The sequence below is a fragment of the Pungitius pungitius genome, chromosome 17, assembly GCF_949316345.1.
Source record: "Pungitius pungitius chromosome 17, fPunPun2.1, whole genome shotgun sequence".
NCBI lineage: Eukaryota > Metazoa > Chordata > Actinopteri > Perciformes > Gasterosteidae > Pungitius > Pungitius pungitius.
Genome location: NC_084916.1, coordinates 13,851,396 through 13,857,650, shown reverse-complemented (window position 1 = coordinate 13,857,650; position 6,255 = coordinate 13,851,396).

The window sequence follows — 6,255 nt, the reverse complement described above, 5'->3', positions numbered from 1 at the left end:
CACACACACACACTGCGCAAGAGCGGGAGCAAGGAACTTTCTCTGACAACTTGTTGCTTCCTCCCTTCTTATATTGCTTTATTTTTCTAATTTTGGTCTCATTTTCTCTTATCGTAATTACCCAGTATGGCACTGCAAGAGACATGTTAAGACTATAATATACAGTTAAAATGTTAGATAAGTAAATGAGTATCAAATAATTAAGAATAAAAGCACCTAAAATCATCTGTATGTATATTGTTCTAAACTAGAGGCTCTGTCACACTTCTTTTCTAATACTTTAACAAATTTCCAGAAACAGTTGAGTTATGGTTGAAAGCTCCTCGGGGGAGAGAATGGCAAGTTGAGCCAGACATTAATCTGTTACATCGCAGATATGTGTCACCACTGAGAATTAAGCTCAATGCGAAGAAAATGGTTTTTCTTCACTGCTACACCGTATAAAGCTTGAATACACTGTAAAACTGCATTACCTGCCTACAAAGTATGCATAAAAAGACTTGCTGTAAATTGTTATTTATGCAAGTTATTAACCGTAGTCTAGCAAGTAGTTTAACAATGCAATTTATTGGCAACGTAGAGAACCGTGGAAGGAAAGAAATGACAAAAAAAAAAACTGGAGACGTATTTGGAAGGTGTTGTCAGTTTTTCCTCAAAGTTGATATTGGATTTAGTTACGGTCTGAGTGTGTCCAATGGTTTGTATTGGAGTTTTATTATGTTTTTACACTGGCTGCAGTGAGGCACCCTCTGTTGCCCTGTCTCTACCGCTTGTTTTCCATTAAAAACATATTACGTTGATGTATTTAGTCAAAGTCAATCTGACATTTAAAACCCATCGTTTTTTTGTAAAGAACTATAGTCACATTGAAGCTCTATACAGGTCTCTTGTATATATTGTTTGATAAACTGAGGCAATTAAGTACGTTGTTCTTATAGTAATCAATTCAGTTTATACTTAATTTGTCACCTGGTATGATGCAATTGTATTAAATGCTTGACATGGGCTACGAGTATTCTGTTCTTTCTCTGTTTAGCTGCTGGTGATGTTATAGAGGCCTCTACTGCATAATTCACACTGCATAACAGATTTTCCACCTACGCATAATCTTAATCGACGTAGCCACCAAACGTTTACTAAACTCTTACTTGTTTTCAATGCTCTCCTGTGACATTGATCAAGTACCACCAACTTGCACAAGCAATTTAACATAAAAAAATCTCCAAGGGCGGCAAGGGAGGAAGTCGCTCTGCCACACATGAGCAACATGAGGGCTGTTTGTTTGCTCGCTGCGATCAACACCTCCAAAGGAAAAATAAACGCTGCAAAGAGGAACTATAAGACTCTCAAACACATTTCCTCCTTTTAGTTTTGCCTTCTTTTCTCGCACCTTTCCCGCGTTGTTAATGCATTAGGAGACAAGTGTACAGTAAGACTTAATCTCCCATGTGCTTTACATGCACCGTAGACTCTCAGCCTCTTATCGCCGATGAGCATTCCACACTGCTACTGGCGTGTGGCTGCGTAATGACCCAGCAGCTATTGAGCCCAGTGTGTGGCCCCATCCCTCAGAATACCAGTGATTTTGGATCTATATGGTCATGCATCAATTCCTATCTACGCACGGACGGTATACACGCAGCGCCCTGGCGTTTCAAACGGAGCCCGATTGATTGATTTTCATTAGGAAAGGAACTTCATGGAGTCTGTAGAGTCGATTTTGCGAGCAGAGCTGTATGTGTTTGAATACTTGAATACTGTGTGGAAAACAAGAAAAACAAAGGATGTTTCATGTCAGCCTTTGTTTTAGTCTCTGTAGACATTGGTCAGGCATTAAATGAACAGACTTCCAACTACTGTTCACGGCACGTAGAATTCCCTCCATTATCCACAATGAGATGTCACCTCATGTTCAGTGCAGGTCAACTGGAAACTTGATTTGAAAAAAAAATAATAATAATGTTTTCCCACAAAGATGATTAATGCACCAACACAGGCATGTTGCTGTTGGTGCATATTTGCATTTGAGACTGAGGAATACTGCACGTGCATCGGGTAACAGGCTTCAACATGGTAATGACCTTGTGTAAACCCACTGACACAGTAAAAGCCGCAGAGAAAACTCAGAATGCTGTTCCTCTTGTGGCCCCTTTTCTGCAGATTTAAAAACAACAAAAAAAAGCTCATTCACATTTTATTGCACGTAGTTTTTCATAAAGACGGACCAATAAGGGACGATGGGATTAGATCTTCCAGGTGGAGGTCGGGTCCGCGCAGAAGTAAAGCGAAAGGCGATTTAAACGCCTCAGGTGTGTGTGTCCACTGTGGACAAACGGCTTCCAGTGTTCAATCTAAAAACATGTAACACTGAGCACAGTTTGCTTCCAGTTATGCAACTGAGAGGGAAACACGTTCATTGCTGAGTGCTGAGAGCGGTCCAATATTTTTTAATAAAACAAAATATTAGCTAATAAACGAGGCCTACATCCCACCCGCTCTAAACATTCTAGCATTGCACACAATGTATTGTATATCAGTGCATGTTGCTTTGCTGTGGGACAGGGTTACAAAGTTACCTGATGAAGTCAATATATCTTATATTAATGTATGTATATATCTATATATATACATGTATATATATATATATATGCATTTAACAGGGGCTGAGGGGCAGGATAAGTCAGAGTAATCTACATTCCAGCCAGAGAGCGCCACGCACTCGATTAGTGGGTTTGGGATCAGGTGTGGGACGCGACACACCTGGAGCGGATCTCCTCGTCAGGGAGGTGGATGGAGGTCAAGCGGGGAAGCGGACCGAGAGGAAGTGAGAACCAGGGAGGCTATTCCACTATTATTATAGTAATGCACATTGTGATAGATGTTGGGACCTGACCGTGTGTTTACATACATGGCCTTGCTGTCAACTAGTAGTATTATTTAATAAATCCATATGGTCAAATCTCAACAACTAACCAAGCCTTTAAAACATCTGACAACCTGACAACTGTGACTGTTAGAGGACGTAATAAAAATACAAAATGTATAAATTGCTTGGCATGAATATTGTTAACAAGTTTAATGTCTTCCCGTCAGTCATCAACCATTTTTTCAGGAATTTGAAGGATGGAAAGATCTCATATAAAAGAGTAAGTACTTTATTTATTGAATTGTGTGTTTCACAGATTAACCCCCTTTCCTGGTCTATAAAACAAAGATAGCCGTAAATTCATACTGGTGGATGCTCTCCCAGGGGAACACTTGTTGTTTTTTTGTTTAGTCTCCTGTCAGGCCGAGGTATTTTCCCACTGCTCCCCGGGGGCCCTGAATCAATGCTGTCGCTTGATTCGAAGGTGACATTCAGCCCCCTCTCCCTTTGGTCCGGATATAGCGACTGGGTTTCTCCCTCGTCTGCAGCGCTTGTCATCCAACCCCCGTCCCCTGAGAAAAGAGCAATGCAAAGTGACAACAGTGTAACAAAAACATGAAGACCAATGGTTTTCTTTTAAATAGCATTAAGAAAAGCCGGAAAAACACAAGTTTCGTGCAATTTGTTTTTTGATGCCAAACTTGCAGAAAGTTTTCACTATGCTAACGTACTCTTTAGCTTCGTTTCACACCAAAATCCAAACTTTCCTCCTGGGGGCGGGGTGGAAACACCAGAGAGGGAACTAAAGTACCCCGCAATCCGCTTAAAGGTTCATCCTTTCAAACCCAGTCCGAAATACTCCACATCTTTTTCAGATCTTTTTTTTTTTTTTCACACACACATGTAAATGTGAGAAATGCCTGTGTAGCTCACAACGGCTTGTTACACTGTCCAGTGGGCTGCTGCTGATTGGGATAACAATGATGACAATGTTAGCATAGCTTTACTGCCTCCCTCATGCTGTTTCTGGGAGAGAAAAAGGTATCGAAGCAACAGAGGGCCCAGGGGAGCCGCTCTGAAGAGAAAACAACGTTTTGCTCCATTAATTCGGACCGACAATAACATGAACTTGATTGAACCGCATCTGACGAACCGGAGGGCGAGACGAGTCCCCCCCCCCCCCCCCCCCCCGTTGCGGTTCGCCGTCATCGGAGACACGCAGCGAGGGCTGAATCAAAACTCTCCTCGCGGGGTCGAATCGCTCCGATAAAGACGCCTGAAGGCGACGTAATTACGAACTAACAGGTCCAGAATAAACAAAGCTGCCACAGTGAGAGATGGAGAACGGACTCCGTGGCGCTGGAGAGAACTTGAGCTCGAACGCCATGGAGACCCGATTCATCCGTGGAGCCTTTTGATTGTGTCTGCACGATACTCATTCATTTCCATGGAGACTAAAACAAATAGAACGATTGGTGTTGCTGGTGCACAGGATCGTTTTACCTCCCCTGACCTGCATGCAGCGTGGAAGCTACCGGGCTACTCTGAAGAGCAGTGCGACTCCTGCACTGGCAAAGGCCGTCTAGTTGTTTTGCAATTGACTGAGGCCGATGCTGACAGAGAAGATGAATGCATTGTCAAATGAGGAAGTAACGGTGCCTCGGTCGTATTCCGGCATTCAGTCGAGTGTAAAATGTCGAGAGTTGTGAGAATGCAGCGGTCGGAGCGATGTTCTGGTCCCGCCTGCCAACCGCTCTACGAAGACAGTTTAACAGCCCTCGTAAAGACAAAACACTAAGCAGGTCCAGATCCTCATCCACCTTCCCCATTTCATCCGCTTCTCTTGCAAAACGTCCCGGTTCTCTCTCTCTCTCTCGCCCCCGCCCCCCCAATACAAATTGCAATTCCTATCCGTCCGTGTCACACACAGTGTGCCGTGTGAGAGCTGCCGGGTTACACAGCCCAGGGTCCATTATTCATCGCAAGATGTCTCTTGTAAAAACACCACCGGTTCCGTGCGTGGGCTTAATGAATTAAAGAAATGGCCAGATGAACACTGTGATGGCGGTGATGTAGCATTCAAACCCGAAAGGGGTCGAGGGGCTCGGTGGGGGGGGCGCGACGACGTCGACGACAAGGGAGTTGCAAGCGGTTTTGTCACCGCAGAGGCTCCGTCGGCATTATAAGGCCGCTCGGTTTAATTCCAGTTCATATCACCTCTGCTCCTTCATCATGCCCCCCCCCCCCCTCTGTTTAGTACGTTTCTGGTGTCTACACACGTGATGCAACTATAAAGGCCGGGCTATAATGTGCTTGGTATGTGATTTTTTTTCAAATTGCTGCGTGTGTGTGTGTGTGTGTGTGTGTGTGTGTGATTAGAAGGCTCTTGTGCAGTAGGATTAGGTAATAAAATGTTATGGATGAAACTCATATTGGAAGCAGCTGCTGTTCCAAATCACCTTCGTTGTGTGCGGAGGATCAGGAAGTCCTCCCTAAAGACGTCCACTTTCCAATCCAACGAAAAATATGGATTCAGTATATCAAAATCTACTGTTTTAGGCTCATGGGGGGTGCATGTTTTGGGAGAATGAAAGGCCCATCAATGTCAGTGTGCGTTTGAGAGAGAACCAGAGAAACGTGCAAACAGCCTAATTCACTCCGAATGCACATGCAACATGACCTCTGACCCGTCACACAACTTGGTAGTCCACTTCCTTCTCCTGACGTTAGCACCTGGCTGTAGTTTTGTACTTTGCAACTTGTCACCCTGGGGGCATCCTGTGTGTGTGTGTGTGTGTGTGTGCGCGCGCACACACAAACATTTTAGGGAGTGACATGGTCACTGATCAGAGCATATAAGTGCTTAATGTAAATGTGATATGGAGACCAAATGGTTTAAGGTTTTAGGTCGGATGGCCTACTGTCGCAGATAGAAATGTTGTACTGCTTTAATAATGCACCCTTTTCAATGCTGGTTTTTTTTTTTGCATTTCATGCATTAAAAAAGGTGGAGTAGGCTTCCTCTATGAATAAAAGGCACACACATAGACAGCATTTTTTTATGTGTATGACATTAATTGTGAAGGTGTTTCAAAGATACACCTCGGGGCCGAGTTTCATCTCTCTCTAATACTATCCATCTCCTCTTCTTAATTTATTTATTTATTTTTTTACCTCAGTCACTGGATAAAGCACTCTAGTCAAAGCCTCCGAGATGGATAATAAACAAAAAATCTATCTCACTTTCTTATACATGTATCCCAATGTTATGAGACGTGGTGGAAAATGACCGCCTCGCCTTTATGGCAGTGCTTCATCTTACAGCATCCGGTTTACAGTCAAACTAACAGAGAATGATGATCCTTGAACTGTAAGCTATTTTTTCTTTT